This window comes from Nicotiana tabacum, chromosome 6 (assembly GCF_000715075.1).
Source record: "Nicotiana tabacum cultivar K326 chromosome 6, ASM71507v2, whole genome shotgun sequence".
NCBI lineage: Eukaryota > Viridiplantae > Streptophyta > Magnoliopsida > Solanales > Solanaceae > Nicotiana > Nicotiana tabacum.
In genome coordinates, this window is record NC_134085.1 from 18,709,942 (window position 1) to 18,734,683 (window position 24,742).

A 24,742-nucleotide genomic window follows, 5' to 3' on the forward strand; every position below is an offset into this window, starting at 1 on the left:
GTTAAATCAAGAAAGAATAGCATACGCACTGAGTGGGTGGAAATTGACGTGGTTTTGGGATTCATGTGAAACACAAAGGTTTGGTAAATGTCAGCTCATGAGCAATGCAACAAATAGAGGGTATTGGGTCTGAACGGAGAAGAGGTATTTTCTGTGATAAGGGTGACAGAGAAATTGGTTAGTCAATAAGCAAGCAATGTCTTTCAAGGTGAAATCAAAGTTATCATGGCAAGTGAAGGAGCAATCGCCGCAAAGCCAAGGCCACAAACCAACCACCATGTTTAAACTGACAAGATTTTTCTTTGATTGAAATAGGGGCAGAAAGTTTCGATTGTTTCGGAGAAACCCTCCGTAGGGGAAAAGCAAGCACCAGACAGGTTTGACTTTTGATTCTCAGGACCTTCTTGGAAAATGGGACGTAGTTTAAAATTCAAAACAATCATGAGTCACATAATCTAGCATAAATGTAACCCCAAGGAATATAAATTGGCTTCAAAGGCTGCATGTCTGAGATAGTATTCAATTAAGAGTTGTTAGGACTCTCCTGAATAATGGAACCTAGCTTTAAAATTTCCATTGGATAACAAAATTTAGCATAAGTTCTGGTGTAGGGTAATATAATTTAGCCGTAAAATAGTCACTCTTAAGATAAAACTTGACTTTTGGATTTTCAGGACCCTCCTGGATAATGGGATGTAGCTTTAATAATTTCTTAGATAACAAGATGTAGAGGAAGTAATACCTTCAGAAGATATAACTTAGATTTAAAATTATCGTTTAATTAAAAGTTGTCAGGACCCTCCTGGATAATGGGGTGTAGTTTAAAGATCGACTTAGATAACAAGATGTAGCGAGAGTAATACCCTTAGGAGATGCACTTCCTAGTTTGGATCATATGAGTTTTAGTCACTGAAGTTCTCACCCATAGGAGACGCACTTCCTAGTCTCGGTCATTTAAATTCATTCCTAGGTGACGCACTTCCTAGTTTAAGTCATTGATGTTCCACCCCTAGGAGACACACTTCCTTGTCTTGGTATTTCAAGTTATATTTCATTGTAGGAGACACACTTCCTAAATTGAGATTTTACCACTAGGAGACACACTTCCTATTTGGTTCATTCAAGTTCATTCCTAGGAGACACACTTCCTAGTTTGAGTCATTGATGTTTCACCCCTAGGAGACGCACTTCCTAGTCTGGGTCTTTCGAGTTATATTTTTGCTTTAGGAGACGCACTTTCTAAATTGAGATTTTCCCCTAGGAGACGCACTTCCTTGTCTGGTTCATTTAAGTTCATTTGTAGGAGACGCACTTCCTAGTTTGATTCATTGGAGTTTCACCCATAGGAGACGCACTTCCTAGTTTGGGTTTTTTAGGTTATCTTTTTGTTTTAGGAGACACACTTCTTAAATTGAGAGTTCATTCCTAGGAGACGCACTTCCTAGTTTGAGTTATTAAAGTTTCACCCATAGGAGACGCACTTCCTAAATTGAGAGTTCATTCCTAGGAGATGCACTTCCTAGTTTGAGTTATTGAAGTTTCACCTATAGGAGACGCACTTCCTAAATTGAGAGTTCATTCATAGGAGACGCACTTCCTAGTTTGAGTCATTAAAGTTTTACCTATAGGAGACACACTTCCTAAATTGAGATTTCACCCTTAGGAGACGCACTTCTTAGTCTGGGTCTTTCAGGATACACCTGTAGGAGATGCACTTCCTAAATTTAGATTTCATCCCTAGGAGACGCACTTCCTAGTTTGGGTCATTCAGGTTTTATTTTTAGCAGACACAGTTGCTAGTCAAAGTTTTTTGGTTTTACTCATAGGAGACGCACATCCTGGTCTAGTCATTAGTTTACTCTCATCATTGCATCAATAGTATAAGTGGTTTATAATATTGCTAACAACTCACAAATCTTCCTAGTGCAAACTGGGGCAGAAAATTTCGTTTGTTTTGTTTGTTTTAATGACATTAGGCGCCCACCTGGAGAATAAGGGAATACATTTCAAGTTCAGTAATCAAGCGCCTACCTGGAGAACAAGGGAATACATTTCAAAGTTCAGCAATCAGGCGCCCACCTGGAGACCAAGGGAATATATTTCAAGTTCAGCAATCAAGCGCCCACCTGGAGAACAAAGAACACACTCAAGTTTCAGCAATTAGGAGTCCACCTAGAGAACAAAGGGAATCAGTTCAAGTTTCAAAGTAAAAATATCTCAAAGTGTAGCTGGCAGTCAGCCATCCACCTGGAGAAAGGGAAAACATCTCAGATTACAATTCAAGGCGGCAACAAAGGGATTTCACCGGGAGAATACAAGTCGACAAGGCAACAAGAACCACAAGAAGCAAGTTTGAAGATATAGATAGGATCTCTTGTAAACTCATAGATCATAGTCTAGTCTAGCTTCTTTTATTTTTGACATGGTGTAATAAGGGGGTTCAGTAAACAGTAGCAGCAACAGCAACAGTGAAATCACAGCTTCATGGTAGTCTCAGTTACCGAAACTCCCCGAACTACACTGACCTGATTCCTTTATAGCCAAGGATATGTAGGCAACCTCGAAAGCAGGGTGCGGTCAAATATTTCAAAAATGCTTCCCACGGAGTATTCAAATGGGCAAAAATCGCTCTTATCCGCTCACTTTATCTTTGCACGAAAACTCTTCGTGTTTTCGGGCAAAGATAGGCAGCTTTGAGCACATGATTTTGTCCTATATGAATTACTCCCACAAATTCAAAACAAAATAATTTTCCCATTATTTGCAATTTTGTAGGATTTTCGTAATATTTTGTTATTGTTTGCATTTGTCTGCGCATGTTCAATTTTGTTTAAATTATGAAAAATACAAAATATGTTGCATTTGCATTTCGGATTTAATTTTGCATTTTTAAATCAATTAGTAATTTAGTTGCTTTACAAAAATGGAAAATCACAAAAAATGGTTTTTCTTGCATTGTTCAATTTTTAGATTTGAATTTTGGTATTTAATCAGTTGTAATAATTTTTAGGGTAATTAATTTAATTTTCTAGGATAATTTTGGTTTAGGAATTAAGTTGGGTTTTGTTTTATTTTATTTTTAGAAAAAAAAGAAGTAAAAAAGAATTGTTGAAAAATTGGAAAGAAATGAAACAAAAGAAGAAGGGAGCTGAATTTTTGGGCTGAAATTGTGTAATCTTACCCCAACCCAGTTGAAATTCCCTCAGACCCAGCCCAAGAACCCATCCCTGACCCGGTTCATCTTCACCCCACCCCCAAACGACCATGTTCAGTTAACTAATAATCTCAGTCGTCGAGATTGGTTTGATCCAACTGTGGGGAAGTGGGGGTGGGCTTATTATATATGTGTCCGAATTAGGCCCCCTCTCTCTTCTCATCATCTCTCCTAAACCCACCCCTCTTCAGAGACCGCCCAAAACCCTAGCTGCCACCATGCCCACCGCCTAGAAACCTGGCGGCGCCACCTCCAATCCTTCCCAAAATCACATCCTATAACCACCTCATTTCCCTCACCTCAAATCCCCATCCAGTTTCTTTCGAATTTCCCCCAAAGCCTCTCGAATCGTAAATATAGGGTTCGAAGTTCTAGAGGTCGAAGTCGGGTTTCCTCATGCAAGGTCACCCCTCCAAGTTCCCCGTTTGTTCCAAGCCTGGTTCGTCTCGAAGTGATGTTCTTCGTTTGTTCTTGACAAAGAACAGAAGATATATAGCATTTCAAGACTAAATCAGAATTACCCGTTGATTTCAAGTCTAAATTGGTAATTTCTTTTTCTTTCTTCGCATTTTTTGTTCGTCTTTCTGCTTCGTCTCTTCCTGGTTCTTTTTTTCTATCTCCGTATTTTGAATTCAGTTTCCTTCTCTAAGGCAGTTTGTTTGATATGTGTTTGGGCATTTGGTTCTTTTCCATCTCTTTAGTTTTCTTTCTCTTAGTCGATATTCTCCTGTCTTTATTTAATTTTTATTCTAGGCTATGAAGTTTTCTAATAATTAGTTTAGGTAGATTGTTTTCGAATTAGTAGTTTAGTTTTAATGTCAATCTAGCATGTTGGCTTAAGGAAAAATAAGAAAGGAAAATCATCACTCGTAGCTTAGATTGCATGTTCTGAAATTACTCGATTGTCATTAATTGGGTTGGTTTGCAACCCCTGTTGGCTTGAATTTTGGGGTAGGTTTATTGTGCATCGCTGAATTGGGTTGGGTTTCTATTAATTTGAAAGCCCAAAGGAAAGGAAAGTCAGTCTGGATCACAAGCCTAGGCTTGGGGCTGAACCTTGGGTCAACTTGACCCATGTGGCATGCTGCAGTAAAAAACAGGGCTCTAAGGGGGGTAATTTGGGGAAATAGGGGTAGAGAATCTGTTGGTAACTGCCTAGGAAGCTTCCTAGAAGCTGAAAAAGAGCCTTACTTGGCAGATAAGTCAAAGATGCAAGGATTAAGTAGCAAAAATCAAAATTCAAAAGTGTTAAAATGAAAAATCTGATTCTCTATTTTTGCCCTATTGCCTTGCCTATAAAGACATTTCATTCTTGCTTTTCAAGGAGAAAAAAGATGGAAAAAAATCCAGAAAAATACAAAAGGGCAAAATTCTACTGTTCCATTGAACTTCAATGATTTCTTAACTTCTGAAAAACAAAAGTTCCTATTCTGATATTCAAAATGGATTGATGTTTGGTTGTCGAAAGTTTTGATTCAAGCTGGTTGAGGGTTACTCTTCCATTTGGTTTTTTAGTTGATTTCCTGCGTTTTAATTGTTGAATCTGGTTGGTTTCTGCTACTGATTGCCTGCTTCTATTACAGATGATTCTTCATTTTCTTATTTTGTTTACTTCCAGGTACGCTTTTGGATCTAAGTTGACCATCTGTGCTTGAATGTGTAGTTGTTTATCCCTACTTGAAATTAATAAAAATGTCATGAATTCTAACTTTGATTCCATTAATCTGTTGAAGTTACTTAGTTTAGTTTAATTTTTTTATACATCTTTATATTTTTGCTTTGAGTATGGGATAATGTAATAACGCCAGTCGGCTGGTTCAATGTGTTGACTACCAAATGTGTAAGAAAGGTCATAAGGAATGGATTTGTGTGGAGGTAGCATGTTAATGTGCCTGACGTTTACAGTGAAATTGAGTACTAGGTTCAAGTAGGATTCAAATTAGCGTCAATGGTTCTCTCATAGGTTTCAATTCGTGCTCTGTGTTTCCATGTTGATTGGTTCTTCAAATAAACCAAGATAGAACAACACTAAGTCCATTACGTAAATTGGTACAATGGGGAGACAATGATATTAGAAATGCCGGTTTTGTTAAGTCAAATGGATGTTTGAGTTGTTTTAGATTTCGAATAAATGCCTTTGTCAAATTGATTTCTGGTTTTAATTTTAGTGTCACACATATGAGTCTATGTCAGATGAGCCCAACATGAAGTTCTTCTTTTTAAATTAATTTCGGGCTAGTTTCATTGTCACATTTCATGAATGGATTATCTTTCTTAATTAATGTTTGTTAGTTACTAGGATCCAAAATTAAATCATTGTATATGGATGACCATGTTTGGGGAATCGATGTCAAACCCAAAGGGGGTAAACTTCCTTTTTATTAACATACAGCTGACCTTCTGTTTGCGCATGTCCCATACGAACTGGGCTCGTTAGTTGGGCTTGAGTTCTTCTTTAAAATAAAGTAGTACCTTCTTTTGGCCTTCAACAAATCCATTAGGCAATATTTGATTAATTAGGAATCTTGCAGTTTTCTTTAAACAATTAGTTTTTTTAAAAAAAATGAGGTGAGCCATACTAAATAACGCAAAATAGCTTATGGCCCTCCGAAGCCTAGTTGGAATACCTCTTTAATTTAGAGTTGAGGTGCGCCATGCCAAACAAAAATGACGATTGCATGGCCATCATTTAATTAATCTTATTTATCCATAGAAATCGAGGCGTGCCATTTAGCGAATTTTCATGGCCCTCGCAAAGTTGCAAATTCGTAATTGCTTTAGGAACGTTAGTTTAATAATATTACTTTCCTAAATTCGGGTGCGCATTTATGTGACCCAAATCCAAATCACAATGATGTTAAAATATGTCAAAGATCACAGGTGCATTTATGTGACGTGGTTTGAGACATGTTTTAATGACGTTGCAATTTTCTCTAAAAAATGAATAAAAGCGGATAAAAAGTTAAATTTGCATAGGTTCATAATTGTCTAAAATCTAGTAATTAAGCCGAATATAATAGTTGAGAGACCGTGCTAGAACCACGGAACTCAGGAATGCCTAACAGCTTCTCCCGGGTTAACAGAATTCCTTATCCGGATTTCTGTGTTCGCGGACTGTAAAACAGAGTCAACCTTTTCCTCGACTCGGAATTTGAACTGGTGACTTGGGACACCATAAATTATCCCAAGTGACGACTCTGAATTTTTAATAAAATAATCTCATTTCGATTGTCACTTTAAGTTGGGAAAAAACACCCTTATACTCCCTTTCGGGGGGTGTAGGTAAAAAGGAGGTGTGACAGGTGTCATCGCGGGGGAGGGGGTGCAGGGGATAAGGGGAGTAAGAGGGCTAAGGGAGATACTAGGATGAGAGTGGGGTCTTGGAACATAGGAACTTTGACTGAAAAATCTGTAGAGTTAGCGAAGATTCTCGAGAAAAGGAAGATTAATATAGCTTGTATACAGGAGACTAGGTGGGTAGAAGATAAGGCGCGAAATGTGGACAGGTTCAAACTATGGTATTCTGGGAGGGCGGGGGGCAGGAACATGGTAGGTATTTTAGTTGATAAGGACCTCTATGAATTAGTGGTGGAGGTTAGGAGGGTGAATGATAGGCTGATGACTATTAAGCTAGTTGTTGGAGGTTTTACTTTGAACATAATCAGTGCGTACGCACCCCAAGCAGCCTTGGATGAGGAAGTCAAAAGGCGTTTCTGTGAGGATCTGGATGAGATGGTGCACGGTATCCTGCATACCGAGAAGCTTTTTATAGGAAGAGATTTCAATGGCTACATTGGAGCGACGTCTGGGGGATATGATGATGTGCATGGTGGCTATGGTTTTGTATATAGAAATAGAGGAGGAACGTCTCTGCTGGACTTTTCTAGAGCATTAGATTTGGTGATAGCAAACTCGAGTTTCCCGAAGAAGAGGGAACACTTGGTCACCTTCAGGAGTTCGGTGGCCGAGACTTAGATTGATTATTTACTCTGCAGGAATTTTGATAGAGGTCTTTGCACGGATTGCAAGGTCAACCCGAGTGAGAACCTCTTGACCCTTCATAGGCTCCTAGTTATGTACTTTGAGATCACGAGGAAGAGGAGGAAGAAGGTGATGTATAGCCAATATAGGATTAAGTGGGGAGCCTTGACGGAAGCTATAGCGCAGGAGTTGGGGGTCAAGCTGCTGACTATGGGGGTTTAGAGAAGCAGTGGGGACGCAAGCGCTATGTGGACCACGACTGCGTAGTGCATTAGGGAAGCCGCGAGAGAGGTATTAGGTGTCTCAAAGGGTTACTCTAGTGGTCACAAGGGAGACTGGTGGTGAAATGGAGAGATGCAAGGAAAAGTGAAAACCAAGAAAGCGACGTATTTGAAACTAGTAAAATGTGTAGACGAGTAGGAGAAGTGGGCGAATAGGGAGCAATATATGTTGGCTAAGAAAGAGGCAACACTAGCAGTTACGGTAGCCAAGACTGCAGCTTTTAGTCATTTGTATGAGGAACTCTAGGGCTGAGGTAGGGATAAGAGTTTGTTTAGGTTAGCTAATGCGCAAGAAAGGAAGACCCGCGACTTGGAATAAGTGAAGTGCATCAAGGATATGAAGAAGATAGAGTTTTGTTGGATGGGGGGGGGGATTATCCGTCGAAGATGGCAAATCTACTTCCATAGTCTCTTGAACGAGGAGGGGGACATGAGCATTGTACTGGGTAATTTGGAACTCTCTGGGAGTTGTTGTGACTTTGGGTATTGTAGGCGGATTAGAGTTGATAAAGTGGATGGGGCTATGCGTAAGATAAGTAGGGGCAAAGTGACTGGGCTGGATGAAATTCTGGTGGAGCTTTGGAAAAGTGCGGACAAGGCAGGCTTGTAGTGGCTCACTAGGTTATTTAATGTCATTTTTAGAACGAAGAAGATGCCCGAAGAATGGAGGTGGAGCATTTTGGTTCCTATATACAACAATAAGGGTGATATCCAAAATTGCAATAGTTATCGGGGTATCAAGCTGCTTAGCCATAATATGAAAGTTTGGGAGAGAGTGGTAGAGCTAAGGGTGAGGAGGAGTATGTCTATTTTCGAGAACCAGTTCGGGTTCATGTCGGAGCGTTCGACTACAAAAGCCATCCATTTTGTTAGGAGATTGATGGAGCAGTATAGGGAGAGGAAGAAGGACTTGCATATGGTGTTCATCGACTTAGAAAAAGGCGTACGATAAAGTTCCGAGGGAAGTTTTGTGGAGATGTTTCGAGGCTAGAGGTGTACCTGTTGCCTACATTAGGGTGATTACGGACATGTATGATGGAGTAAAAACTTGACTGAGGATGGTTAGTGGGGACTCAGACCATTTTTTGGTTATGATTGGGTTGCATTAGGGGTCGACACTCATTCCTTTTTTGTTTTCCCTGGTGATAGACGTACTGACGTGCCACATCCAAGAGAAAGTGCCATGGTGCATGCTATTTCCAGATGATATTGTATTGATTGACGAGACGCGAAGCGGTGTGAATGCGCTATTAGACCAAGACATAATATATGGAGTGTAAGTTCAGTGGTGAGACTTTGGGGGGGGGGGAGGGAGGTGAGGCTAGATAGGTCATCCCTATGAGAGGAAGTTTTAAGTACCTTGGTTCTATTATTCAGGGGGATGGAGAGATTGATGAATATGTCACACATCGTATTGGGGCGAGATGGATGAAATGGAAACTCTCTTCTGGTGTTTTGTGTGACAAGAAGGTGCCATTAAAACTTAAAGGTAAGTTCTACAGAATGGTGGTCAGACCGATGATGTTGTATGGGGCTGAGTGTTAGCCTGTCAAGCTCGCTCATGTACAGAATATGAAGGTAGCAGAGATGAGGATGTTGAGATGGATGGGTGGGCAAATCAAGTTATATATAATTAGAAATGAGGTTATTCATGACAAGGTGGGTATGGCCCCTATTGAGGACACAATGCGGGAAGCGCGACATAGGTGGTTTAGTCATGTGAGGAGAAGGAGCACAGATGCCCCGGTGAGGAGGTGTGAGAGGTTGACATTGCAGGTCATACAGAGAGGTAGAGGTAGGCCAAAGAAGAGGCGAGGAGAGGTGATTAGGCAAGACATGGCACAGCTTCAGCTGACCGAGGACATGACCCTTGATAGGAAGATATGAAGGTTGATGATTAGGGTGGTAGAGTAGGTAGTTTAAAGTGTTCATAATAGTAGTATTGGCACACAGTCTCACCTATGTTGGTAGTAGGTTTTTATGACTAATCATTATTTTCTTTCGTTGTTGATCACCTTACTATCTTGTTATTTTTATTCTGCTTTTATATGGCTTTTTGGTGCTGTCCCTTCTTGTCTATATTTTTATTAATGGGGTGCTTATGCTTTTCTGAGCCGAGGGTATATTTGAAACAAACTCTCTATCCTCACAAGGTAGGGGTGAGGTCTGCGTATACACTACCCTTTCCAGACCCCAATGGTGTAGAATATTACTAGGTATGTTGTTGTTGACGGTAGGTTGACTTTGTTGCTATCGAGTTCGGATTTTGGTTCCGAAATTTAGAATATGTTAATTTTACCATTTTTGACTTGCCTACAAAATTTAGTGCAAAATAGATTTGATTTGATGTGATTCAGACGTACAATTTTAAATTTGCATGTTCTTGAGTTTCTTTAAAAATATCATTCATTTTGATGTGTGATTCATAGTTTTAGGTGTTATTTTGGTATTTTTATCACATGAGCGACTTCCTATGATGTTATTACAGTTGCGTGCAAGTTTGGTTTGGAGCCTGAAGGGCTCGGGTGAGTTTGGGAAAGGCTACAGAGTAATTTTTGGACTTAGGCAATTTCTACTTTCTTAGGCTTCTAATATCTGGTGCATTGTGATTCGCGATCGCGAAGCTACTCTCACGAATGCGAAGGGGAACTTGGGGCTGTGGTGGTTTTATTCTATGTGAATGCGGGGGACCAGTCGCGAACACGAAGCATTGGGGGGCTTACCCTTTGCGAACGCAACCACCCTCTCGCGAACGCGAAGGTTTATGGGATTCTGGGGGGAGGTGGCCTGTAGCTCTACGCGAATGCGAACCTAGTCTTGCAAACACGAAGGTCAGAGGGACAGGCCATCACGGATGTGAAGTCCACTTGTGCAGATGCACTTCGCGATCGCGTCAGGCCCGTCGCGATCGCGAAGAAGGCCTGACGCCCAGTGACTTAAATGTCCCAAAAACGGGATTTTCTTCATTTTTCACCATCTTCACATTAGAGCTCGGCCTAGAGGCGATCTTGAAGAAGAATTTCATCCCCACTTCATAGGTTATTATATTTTAACTCTTTTTCTTCTATTTCCATCAACACCCATTGATTTCTAACCTTAATCTGTGCTCTTCCAAGGTAGAAAATTAGGAATTTGGGTAGAATTGAGGGGTTTTGTAAAATTGGGATTTAGACCACAAATTGAGATTAGATTTCGAAACTAACCAAATAATCGGGCCCGGGGGTGAATGAGTAATTGAGTTTTTGTCCGAATCTCGAGTTTTGACCAAGCGAGCTCGGGGTTGACTTTTGTTGACCTTTTAGGAAAAGTATAAAGATCTTTGCTTTATCTATTATAATTGGTTTACTAGTATTGTTTGATGATATTGAGTCGATTTTGGTTAGATTCGATTGGGTTGGACGAGGATTTTAGAGGAAAGGCCCCGGTTGAGCTTTGATTAGATTGTAGAGCGAGGTAAGTGTTGGTTCTAACCTTGATGTGAGGGAATTTGGGACCCTTGAACTATATGTTATGTGACTTACGTATGAAACATCGTATATACGAGGTGACGATTATATATACTCCGTCAACATAATTGTGTCCATGCTTTCTCGTATTTCATGAATATCTTATTCCATGTCTTAACTGTTACATGCTTTAATTGCCTTCTATGCCGTAGCTTGTTACTTGTCATTAATTATTCTATAATGAAATGTTCGTTCCTTCCAATACTCCATGATTAATTGCTACTTGCCTTAATTGTCTTACTTGTGCACTTTAACTATTATATACTTGGCTTGTTTTGTTGCTCTTGTATTATTTGTACCTTTCCTTTTATTAGTACGTGGTTCATTTATTGCTTTGCTTTCATATTCTTTTGTCATAGAGATTCTTGTTAATTGAGTTATTGGGTTGATTTCATTTATTGAATTTGTTTATGGATCGGGTTGCGCGTTGCAATGGTTTTGATATGGTGGAATAAGGAGGATTTTGATATTAATACGGTGGGATCGGGTTGCGCGCGACAATGGTTGTGTACGTATACTTGATATTGATAAACTATGATATGGTAAAATAAGTGAGGATTATGATATTGATTCTGATTATATGGTGGGATTGGGTTGCATACTGCAACAGAATTTATATGTGATTCTTGATATTGATATAGCAAAATAATGGAGGGTTGTATGTTATACGGTGGGATCGGGTTGCGCGCCGCAACGGATTGTGTGTACTGTATTCATTGTTGTTATTGTGTTGATTTCCAGTGTTGTTGTATGAAATTATGAGATCGGTTATTCCGAGTTCTCTGATTACAAGGATTGAGTTCTTTTACATAAGTTAGTTAGCTTACTTTTTCCTGTTTTTCCTTTCCTATTATTATTATTATTATTATTATTATTATTATCATTATTATTATTATTATTATTATTATTATTATTATTATTATTATTATTATTATTATTATTATTATTATTATTATACTACAAGTTATTGTAAGTGACCTGCCTTAGCCACGTCATTACTTCGTCGAGGTTAGGCTTAGTACTTACAAAGTGCATATGGTAGGTTGTACTCATACTACATTCTGCACTTCTTGTGCAGATTTTGGAGTCGGTCCTACCGGTGGTCAGTAGATTGCTCGAATCCGATGCTTGATGATGACTTGAGGTACAACTGCACGATGTTCGCAACCCTGAAGTCCCCGTCTACCTTACTCTAGCTGTTTATTTCATTTCAGACAGTTATGCTTTTATTCAGACTATTATTTGTAGTACTATAGTTTCTCGTGTTCTTGTGACACCAGTTCTGAGATTGTATTTGGATATCACAATTATTTTAGCTTATTCACTATATTTCAGTTTTATTCAGCTTATTGATTTTCACTTAATTTGAATTGTTAAAAATGACTAATAGCTACATCTAATATTGGTTTGCCTAGCAAGTGAAGTATTAGGCGCCATCACGGTCCCGAGGGTGGGAATTCTGGATCGTGACAAATTAGTATTAGAGCACTAGGTTGCCTAGGTCTCACGACTCGCGAGCAAGCTGAGTAGAGTCTCAAGGATTGGTACGGAGATGTCTATGCTTATCTTCTAGAGGCTATAAAGTTTTGGAACACTTTCACTTCTATCCTTCTATATCATGCGATTTATTCTATCATTGATGATTGAACCATTCTATTCTTATTGTCTCAAAGATGTCGAGAATACACATAACATCTATAGCCGGACAGGAGCCGGAGCCCCTTGTGACAACTACTACGAGGGGTAGAGGCCGAGCTTAGCCTAGAGCTCGAGCAGCAACACCCCCAGTGGAGCCTCAGATTGATCATGGGGAGGAGGTCCCAGCTCAATCGTGCCCGTCGGACCAGCTCAGGTCCCCGAGGGGTTCATAGCCACTCCAGTGCTTTAGGACGCCCTAGTCTACTAGGTGGGCCTTATGGAAAGTGTCTCAAACCTGTGCATTTTTGGTGGCACTAGCCGTCTCTCGGGCTGGGGAAGGAGCACAGACTCCCGCTACTCACACCCTAGGGCAGGTGGCTCCCTTATATCAAACTCCAGCAGTCCCACCAGTTGGGGTGGTTCAGCCAGTGGTTGCAGCACATGCCAGTGACATGCTTGCTATGTCTTCTAAGGCTTTGTTGAGGTTGGATAAGTTTACCAAGCTCTTCCCTATTCATTTCAGTGGCGTACCTTCTGAGGATCCACATGATTACCTGGACCGTTGCCATAAGATATTGCACAACATAGGTATAGTTGAGACCAATAAGGCTGACTTTGCAGTATTTCAGATGACTGGTTCCGCCAAAAGATGGCGGAGAGATTATATGTTGACTAGACAAGCTGGTTCGCCTATACTTACCTGGGATTAGTTTTCACAACTATTTCTAGAGAAGTTCATTCCTGTCACTCTAAGAGAGGACTACCGTAGTCCGTTTGAGCGTCTTTAGTAGGGTAGTATTACTGTTACCCAGTATGAGACTCGATTTGTGGACCTAGCTTGCCACACTATTATCTTGCTCCCTACTGAGAGGGAGAGAGTGAGGAGATTAATTGATGGACTCACCTTTACTATCAGGCTACAGATGGCCAAGGAGACTGGAGATAATATTTCTTTTCAGAGGGCCATAGATATTGCCATACGGATCAAGATAGTTCACGGTCAAGAGAGGATACCAATGTCTGATAAGAGGCCTCATCATTGTAGTAGTTTCAGTGGTGCCTCATCTAGAGGCAGGGGTACTTTTGGTAAGGGACATCCTCCTACGCTATTTCAGTCAGCGCTTCAGGAATCTCACAGTGGTTCGGGAGTTGTGTTTTGTATGTATCTCATTTCGGGCAGCCAACCTCTAGTGCACCATCAACTTCTATTAGTGCACCTCCAATCTAGAGCTACCACCGTGGTTATCCTGCCTGTTGGGGCCAGTTCCAGCTTCAACAGCCACAATAGCTGAATGGGTGTTTTGAGTGTGGGGGTATTGGTCACATCTAGAGGATCTGTCCGAGATTTTTGAGCGGCATACCACAATAGAATTGTCGTGCCATGGTCCCGGCACCAGTTGCTTCACCCCTCGCTCAGCCAGCTAGAGGCCAGGGTCAGGCAGCTAGAGGTGGAGGTCAGGCTATTATAGGTGGAGGTCAGGCCATTAGAGGTGGAGGCTAGCAAACTAAAGGCCGTTCGAGAGACGGAGGTCAGGGTGGTAGGGCCCAAACCCAATTTTATTCATTCCCAACTAGACCTGAGGCCGAGTCATCTGATGCCGTTATCACAAGTATTGTTCCAGTTTGCCATAGAGATGCTTCAGTTCTATTTGATCTGGGCTCTACTTATTCCTATGTGTCCTCCTATTTTTCTTCATATCTGGTTGTGCCTCGTGACTCTTTGAGTTCTCCTGTGTATGTGTCCATGCCCATGGGAGATTCTATTATTGTAGATCGTGTCCATCGCTCGTGCGTTATTACTAATGGGAGTCTTGAGACTAGTGTAGATCTCCTGCTTCTTGATATGGTAGACTTTGATGTTATTTTGAGCATGGATTGGTTGTCACCTTAGCATGCTATATTGGATTGTCACGCCAAGATAGAGATCTTAGCCATGTCGGGGTTTCCTCGATTAAAATGGAGAGGGACTCCTGGCCATTCTACCAGCAAGTTTATTTTTTATGTGATGGATCGACGTATGGTAGAGAAGGAATGTCTAGTATATTTTGCCTATGTTTGTGATTCAAGTATGGAGATTCCTTCAATGGATTCAGTACCAGTTGTGCGTGAGTTTCCAGAAGTGTTTCCTGGAGATCTGCCAGGAATGCCACCCGACAGAGATATTGACTTCTGTATTGATTTGGCTCCGGGCACTCAGCCCATTTCCATTCCACCATACCGTATGGCCCCGCCGGAGTTGAAGGAACTAAAGACGCAGTTGTAAGATTTGCTTGATAAGGGATTCATTGGACCTAGTGTCTTGCCCTGGGGTGCGCCCATGTTGTTCGTGAAGAAGAAAGATGGGTCGATGAGGATGTGTATAGATTATCGGCAGTTGAACAAAGTCACTGTTAAGAACAAGTATCCGTTGCCGAGGATTGATGACTTATTTGATCAGCTTCAGGGTACTAAGGTGTTTGTGAAGATCGATTTGAGGACTGACTACCATCAGTTGAAGATTAAGGCATCAGATATCCCTAAGATGCCTAGTGATGCCACTTGAGTTGACAAATGTCCCAACAATATTTATGGATTCGATGAAGCGCGGGTATTCAAGCCCTATTTGGATTTTTTTGTGATCGTATTCATTGATGATATCTTGATCTACTCCCACAGTCGAGAGGAACATGAGCAACATCTTCGGATTGTACTTCAGACTTTGAGAGATATCCAGTTGCCTTTTGGCGCATGTTGTATCGGTCGAGGGCATAAAAGTGGATACTAAGAAGATTGAGGTAGTTCAGAACTGGCCTAGACCTACTTCATCTACATAGATCCGGAGGTTTCTAGGTTTGGCCGGTTATTATCGTCGTTTGTGGAGGGGTTCTCATCTATAGCAGCCCTATTGACTAGATTGACCCAGAAGGGTGCTCCGTTCACGTGGTCTGATGAGTGTGATTTGAGATTTCATAATCTCAAGACTGCATTGACTATGGCACCAGTGTTCACGTGGTCTGATGACTATGCGAGGTGACGAGTGTCTATACGCCGTCAACATAGTTGTTTCCATGCTTTCTCGTATTTCATGAATTATCTTATTCCATGTCTTAACTGTTACATGCTTTAATTGCCTTATATGTCGTAGCTTGTTACTTGTTATTAATTATTCTTGTATTGAAATGTTCGTTCCTTCCAGGATTTCATAATTAATTGCTACTTGCCTTAATTGTCTTGTACACTTTAACTGTCATATACTTGGCTTGTTTTGTTGCTCTTGTATTATTTGTAGCATTCCTTTGATTATTACGTGATTTCTTTATTATTTTTCTTTCATATTCTTTAGTCGTAGAGATTCCTATGAATTGAGCTGTTGGGTTGATTTAATTTATTGAATTTATTTATGGATCGGGTTGCACGCCGCAACAGTCTTGATATGGTGAATAAGGAAGGCTTTTGATATTGATACGGCGGGATCGGGTTGCACACTCCAACGGTTGTGTACGTATACTTGATATTGATAAACTGTTATATGGTGAAATAAGGGAGGATTATGATATTGATTCTGATTATATGGTGGGATCAGATTGTGCACCGTAGCGAAATTTATGTGTGATTCTTGATATTGATATGGTGAAATAAGGGAGAATTATGTGTTGTACGGTGGGATCGGGTTGTGCGCCTCAACAGATTGTGTGTTTTGTATTCATTGTTGTTGTGTTGATTTCCAATCTTGTTGCATGAAATTATGAGATCGGTTATTCCGGGTTCTTTGATTACAAGGATTGAGTTCTTTTTCATAAGTTAATTGCCGTACTTTTTCGGTTTTTCCTATCCTATTATTATTATTATACTGCGTACAAGTTATTGTAAGTGACCTGCCTTAGTCTAGCCACTACTTTATCGAGGTTAGGCTCGGCACTTACAGAGTACATGGGGTCGGTTGTACTCATACTACATTCTGCACTTCTTGTGTAGATTTTGGAGTCGGTCCTAGTGGCGGTGAGTAGATTGCTCAGATCCGGTGCTTGACAGAGACTTGAGGTACAGTAGCACGTCGTTCGCAGCCTTGAAGTCCCCTTCTATATTACTATAGCTGTTTATTTCATTTCAGACAGTTATGCTTTCATTTAGGCTGTTATTTATAGTACTCTAGTCGCTCGTGTTCTTGTGACACCAGTTCTGGGCGCTGTTATTTTAGTTAATTCACTCTATTTCAGTTTTATTCAGCTTATTGGTTTTCAATTAATTTGAATTATTAAAAATGGCTAATAACTACATCTAATGTTGGCTTGTTTAGCAAGTGAAATATTATGCGCCATCACGGTTCCGAGGGTAAGAATCCCTGGTTGTGTCAGCTATTTGCCTTGAACAAATTCTATATTTGTACGAAATAGAGGTAGTCTTGAATAGCAACAATATGATACTTTTTATAGGAGGGAGGTTGACCATAATTCTTTTTCAAGTTTAGCTCCAAGACCTAAAGCAATTCGGTCACTTGCTTGGTTTCTTTTTATGTAAGTCATTCCATGATTAATTATTTCATGTTAGAATAAAAATTTCTTCCGCCGATATTTTTCTTTTAGTCCACGAACAAAATCTTTCTGTTATTAGCCGAAATTATTTTTTTAAACCAACTTGTACTGGGAAACGGTTTTCAGCTTTAGATCAATAGTCTTCAAGCAACATGGTTCTTTTGCAAATGTTTGTTAATCTTTAAAATCAATTTAGCTGTTAAACATTCTCACTTGCTGCGTAATGGTAAAACATAGCCTCCATTCTGAAGTGCACTGCCTATGACCCCATACCGCGACATACTGTCTCAGATCCAAACCGATGGGCCGTGATGGGTACCCAATAACTTACTCAACCGAGTACCAATATAACGTATCTTTCATATTATTTTATCATAGGTAAATGAACCGGAGCAAAACATGAGAGAATACAAACTTATACATATGAAGTACGAGCCTATAAGACCAAAATAGCCACTCGTGTACTAAACATGGCCGACAAGGCCTTACAATCTTTTACGTACATGACATCTGTCTATAAGCCTCTAAGACTACATAATTTTTATAAAGGTCGGAACAGAGTCCCGCCATACCAAACGATACCCGTCTAAATCATACTAACTAATCAAGCAACTCCGAAGCAAATGGAGCGCACCAACATCATCCGCTGAGCTGATTGCCTACTTGGAGGGCTCTCGACCTATTTATCGGGACCTGCGGGCATGAAACGCAGCGTCCCTAGTCAAAAAGGGACGTCATTACGAATAATATACTGAGTATGTAAGGCACATAAATAAGTACATAACAGACATGGAAGAAACATAGAGTAAATGACTCAACCTGTAGTCTGGATAACTCTGTAAATCATGAAATACTTATAGTGTCATGCATATGCGCATGAATGTCATGTCGTGCATAGGTACATGTGTTCATAACATTATCAAGCCTCTGAGGGCATCCCATCATATCATCTCGGCCACTGTGGGAAAATCATGAACGTGTACCAGCTGATCAGGTGGTGGTGAGTATATAATGCCATAACCCTTTTCCATATCCCATATACATATAGATACATACATATATACTTGTATATAACGCCATCTAGTCATGAGTCAATATATGTGAATGCAACGCATGAAAGGTACGTCAATAAAATCTCTTGGAGTGTCATAAGACCATTATGCCTTTGAATAATGTCATGAAGTAAACTTTTTCAACTTACGTATATTTCTAAGACCCATGAACAGATGATAGAATAATATGACACATGTGGAATCAAGAACATAAGCATCTCTAATATTTCTATGAATAGAGTCATGTATGAAAATTGTGCATTTGCACGTTTCATTTGTGTCGTATGGGTCATGCCAAAAGAAAGAAGTGATAGCCTTAACATACCTGAACCGATTATCTTTTGCAAAAACATGTAACGGCTGGTCGAAGTAGGGAAAAATTCGTATGATATTCTTTAGAAAAATTGTACCGGGCTTTCTTTGAATTAGTATTTCACGTTTGGATATCGTAGTATTTAAGAGAATTTCACGTTTTGGACATTGTAGTATTTAAAAGAATTTCACGTTTTGGACATTGTAGTATTTAAGAGAGCTTTCACATTTTGGACATTGTATTATTGAAGAGAGCTTTCACGTTTTGGACCATTGGTTATCTCTTTGTAGTGGTATTGAATATATTAAAGTAAAATATTGTGGCTTTTTGCCACCTAATCATAAAACTAGTAAGAGTCATTCTCTTACTATTGTGGCTTTTTGCCACGTTTTGTGGTTAATATTATCCAATATATCCCCAATTAATTAGGTAATATCCCATTACCCGGTAATTAACCAATTACTCGCATAATTGAGAATTATTCCCACTTTCTTAAAATACTACTTACTTTTCACATACCTTATACACCTTGCTATCATGGTCATGTAGTACCTTCTATGACACTAGTCCATAAATACCGGATATTTTAGCTCGGGCCATATTTTATCCCAAAATGCCAAATTTTGATGAAAATTCATTTTCTTTGACTTGCTTCCCCTTTCACCTTCACGAATTTACTCATTCCTTATGAAATAGCATAATCTTTATAATCTCCAAATAATCTTTTACTTGGACTAGTGTCAATTACCTTACGACAAATTCAACGTACAATACTATAGGGTGCGACATCGTCGTAATTTGGTACTGTGGAGCGTAACATAATCATAATATAATACTGCAGGATGTAATATCGATGTAATATTGCGGGGCATAGCATCATTCCCCCATTTGGAACATTCGTCCTCCAATGTTGACTGATGCACTTTTTATTTTATAACCCATAGCTCTTGCGAATACTTTAATATTTTCCTTTTCATTTAGGCAAATGTTCTTTGAATAAATTCAAAGGCCGGGGCATTCCCCCCTTTAGCCCTCTTTCCCGTTCCATGACTTGTGATCGACTTCCTTCCAATCTCGTAACTGCTGCTACCTCCTATCATGCAGCCTCTACGATACTGACCATGTAAGTGTGCCTATGCGACTTTTCTCTCCTTTTCCTTCAAGTTTTAGCGAATCTCTAGGCCTTACTTTGTAAACATATACAAGGCTTAATAAGATACCTCTCTGGGCATTTATAGGTGTACTGAAGTTCTTCGCTCGGTACTTTGTAGAACTTGCGAATATTGCTACATCTTATCTCATAAACCACGTCATCTATCTGCATGATTTTTACTGCATCCAGGTAGGTCATACTATACCATAACTCTTACTTCGATTTATCGCTGGGGAGATCTGCTACCAAATTCCAGCTCACTCTTGTTGCTTATCCCATATGTATAAATCCCAATCTTTTAATGCCCCTACTACTGTTTATCTTAAAAATGACGACCTAATCTCAGCTCATACTTTGTGACTTTTGTCCACCCATTATGATTTGCCTCAATATTGATCTATGATATACCACTGATAACTTGAAACTTCTTACGTAATACCTTGCCACTAGGGCGTATGTTGCATTGAGGAATATTTGAAGTGATTTCCATAATCATAGTTCATAGTATCTCGATTTGATTCACCTTATGGGGGTATTCTAATCTCGTGCCGTCTGCGAAATATTTTCTCCTTCTCCCTTTTTTTCTTCAAATCACTATTCAATCGAAGGCCCAAATGCCATCCTTTATCTATTGCAATCACACCTTTATTTCACTATCAGGGCAACATTCCATCTATTCTAAATGCTACTAGTCTTAGACTCCTTTGAGTTTATTTAGGCTGTCAGCTCTTATTGTTTTCATGGGCTTAATCCTGAGGACTTATCCATTTTCTTCACCTTCTCACTTGCCTTCTTCTTATCCTTACTCTTGTCTTTCTAAAACCTTGTTGCTCTATCATATTTTAGCTTGCAATTGATTCCCTTATGCTTTTCTGAATATCACGCAAGACATCGCATCGCTTTTAACTCTTCTTTTACTCTCCGATTAGACCTTTCGGTACTTAAAAACCATAGGCTGGAAGGTATGCCATTGACGATGCTGCTATCATTCCTGGGTATTGAGTCTCAACGCTTCTGGCCTTCTATCTGAAGTATGGACTATTCACAACCTTCTGCATTTGAGTATCTTGTACGTTGTTCATCTTTACCTTACTTACCTTAAAATCTTGCATCACATCTTCTATCTCTTTCATAACCTCCCTTCCATATAGGTATGATTCACACCACTACTTGAAGCTCTATTATAATACTACAATCCGGTGGGAGCTTCATACTGACTTCTTATGAGGCTGTTACTTTTTTTTAACCAGCTTTATCATAAAGCCGTTATAGACTATGGTTGTTGTACTATCTTTCTTGTACCTCTGATTTTAAGGGAGATCCTGTAATGTTCTCGATCATGATGTTTCTATTTTTCTGGGTCCAATAATCAAACTTCTGATTTACTTGGGTGGTGTAACTCTTTAGTTTCCTCCTTCTTCTGATCGACCTTTACATCGACTTAAGCTATCTTCCGATTTGTGGTTACTAGTATTATTTATTATGTTTAGCATTTCATGGGCGCTGAAGAATATGCATGATACAATCCTTTAACAATTTAATCTTTCGTTTATGACCTGGGCCCAATTCTTTCTTTAAACGTATACCAGAATATTCTACGGCTGTATATGCTGCATGTATAAAACTCTGAACCCTTAAGTGTGTTCATAACGTAACCAAATCTGGATCATTGATCGAATAATTTCTTTCGTGTCATTTTAGCTTTCTTTCAATGTAAGCTATTACTTTTCCTAGTCTTTCTGCCCCCTTGTTGCATCCATACTTAGCTCATCTTAGTGCCCACATATGCTAGAGTTTTCGTACAACTCCTATGATCTCGAATTTTACTTCCCGTTCATTAACCACGGTATGTGCCACTTTCCTTTGGAGTGCTTACAATGTTGTTGTGAGACTGTTGTTATACGACCATTTCCTCTTTAGGTCGTTGTGCTTAAGTTGAAACCTTCTAGCTTATTTTCTCAACTAGTCTTTCGTTGTAGTACTTAGGGAGAACCCTTGACCCTCGTAAAGCTGTGAGCTTATTACAGACCTTTTGATGTCCTTCCTTGCCTATAATTATCCGTAGTTGCTTACCTCCGTGCCCTTGTGCTTGTAGGGTTGCTTTTGAACTGACATTTTGACTGCCATCCCAATGGCACTTTCTTTTATCCCCGTAACACCCATACGGTACTTTTAACTACCCCAAATCCTATTTGAATATATTTCGATTATTATAATGACATTACTGCGAGGCTGAATTCTCTATGTTGAGGTTTACTACATTTATCTTGCATGATATGCTGATTTGTCTATAACTTCTTGTCTAGTCATGACTAGGCTCTTCCTGAATCAACTACTAATTACTCGTCGCCCATTCTCATATCCATATTCTGTGTAATCTTTCTTGGGTTATTTCCATTTCTTAACTTACCTTACGTGTTGGATCCTTATCTATCAATAATATCCCGGGCAGGAACCCTTCCTCTTTTTTTGACTTCGTGCTTACGTAACGTCCTGGAATCATAACATATATGTAACATTTGGATAAGTGCAATCTCATCCCTTTCTCATTTTTATCGCATTCTTCCTTTATCTTTCCATATTCCCCCTTTTAGTGGAGTACTAAGACTTAGAGCTATGACAACCTGCCTATAGATATTTTTCCTCTTCATCATTGACGTCCTTTCACATCATCGATGACCTTTACTCACTTGCGGTAATCCTTTTGTACCAAGGATAACAAAATTCCTCACTCGCGATTGTGACCTTTAGTGTAACTGGCACATACAGTCGCTTAAGGTTAACTTTGCTCACATTGCTTGCTTTAGGGAAGCATCTTCCTGAATGACCATTCTATGAATTTCTCATGAATCTTCTTCTGTTGTCCATTCTATTATAGCCGGAAAGCAATCTGAAATTCTCATGATGCCGACCGTTATCAAATTACTCAGTCCCTAATTCATGTTTAGTTTATCTTGTTCACCAGCCCATACTGATTTATGTTATTCTAGGGTTTAATTCTCCCTTCTGGTAATCACGTTAGAGTCACGAACTTATTCCTTGAGATGAGGATATGACTTTATAGCATATACTCTTTTGTTGTGCTAAGGCCTATCACCTCTCGTCTCTTCATTCACTTGACTAGACTCTGTGATACTGACATTTCTTCTTCATTTTTTTTCCTACCGTCGTTATCCATGTATCACACCTTATTCATAATGCTTCCTTATCTCTCTTCTCATTACTCTACTAATATTCTGCACATCCCTTTTCTTGTGAAAACTTCATCACGACATTCTTTCGCTTTTAGCTCTCCTTGCTTCATTCATCGGCTCTTTGGATTTCTCAACGTCCTTGCTCTACTAGGGACGAGAGTCACACTAAGGTAATATTTATCCTTTCCAGGCTTTCAGTGCCTATCATCTGATTTTTTTTATAATGCTAGTATTCATATCTAATTGTAATATTCTAAAGTGCACCATCTGGGTGTCTCACAAGGAGATCTATTAGCAGATTTGCAATATCCTTCGGCAATGTAAACTACTACAAGCAATCCATTCACCAATTTGGGTTACCCTAACCCCAGTTGGATCTTGATATCCCGTCCTTCTCTTAACTATACATGTTAGCCCCCACAGGGCTTAACTAAAATGGGTGTGACCAATTGTACATACCTCTTGTTATTGTTTAATGTAACTCAAAAAGCTTATGTTCCTCTGCTTGAATTATAACCACCGTTAACCTTAATTAACTGGGCACCTCGTACCCTTCTTCATCTTGCTTCTTTTGCTTGTTGAAACTTGTATTTATCTTCTTAATCTCTCATTATCTTTCACCATAATGTTGGATAGGCATTCTTTCCTTAAGGCTTCTTATCAGGAGGCTTACACCTTTTAGAACACACATGATCTGCTAAAGACCTCACATTTACTTATCATAGGCATCATACAAAAATCGAATTCCTCTGACTCAAATCTTCTACATCTATCTCTATTTCCAACCTTCTTTCCGGATGTAGGTATTGTCTTATTATGAATAAAATAGAATTTCGAAATTTGAATTCTTATAAGTGAGCTCTACCACACGATCTAGAGTAAGAAGAAAGAGTGACGACCCTAAATGCCCTGTAGCCTCCTTCTTATAAGTGTGGTGCACGAAACACCCATAAACAAGACTCTACTAGACACGGCTTGTAGACTCCCTAGGACAGAACTGCTCAGATACAACTTTTGTCGCGACCTAAACCGATGGACCGTGACGGGCACCCGGTACCTTACTCAACCGAGTACCAACGTAACGTATCTTTCATATTATTGTATCATAGGTAAATGAACCGGAGTAAAGCATGAGGGAATACAAACTTATACATATGAAGTACGGGCCTATAAGATCAAAATAGCCACTCATGTATTGAACATGGGCCGACAAGGCCATACAATCTTTTACGTACATGACATCTGTCTACAAGCCTCTAAGAACATATAATTTTTATAAAGGTCGGAATAGAGTTCTGCCATACCAAACAATACCTGTTTAAATCATACTAACCAATCAAGCAACTCTGAAGCAAATGGAGCGCACCAACATCTTCCGTTGAGCTGATAGCCTACTTGGAGGGTTCTAGACCTGTCTATCAGAATCTGCAGGAATGAAATGCAGTGTTCCCAGGTAAAAAGGGACGTCAGTACGAATAATGTACCGAGTATGTAAGACACATAAATAAGTACATAACAGACATGGAAGAAACATAGAATAAATGACTCAACCTGTAAGTCTGGATAACTCTGTAAATCATGAAATACTTATAGTGTCATGCATATGCGTATGAATGTCATGTCGTGCATAGGTACATGTGTTCATAACATCATCAAGCCTCTGAGGGCATCCCATCATATCATCTCGGCCACTGTGGGCAAATCATGAACGTATACCAGCTGATCAGGTGGTGGTGCCTAATGCTGACTGAAAGGAAAAAAGTTCAGTTTAGGGTTTAAAACCCTAATGCTGACTAAAGGGAAAGAGTTCAGTTGATCAATGTATATGATTGCAATGTATGAAAAGTACATCAATAAAATCTCTTGGAGTGTCATAAGACCATTATGCATTTGAATAAT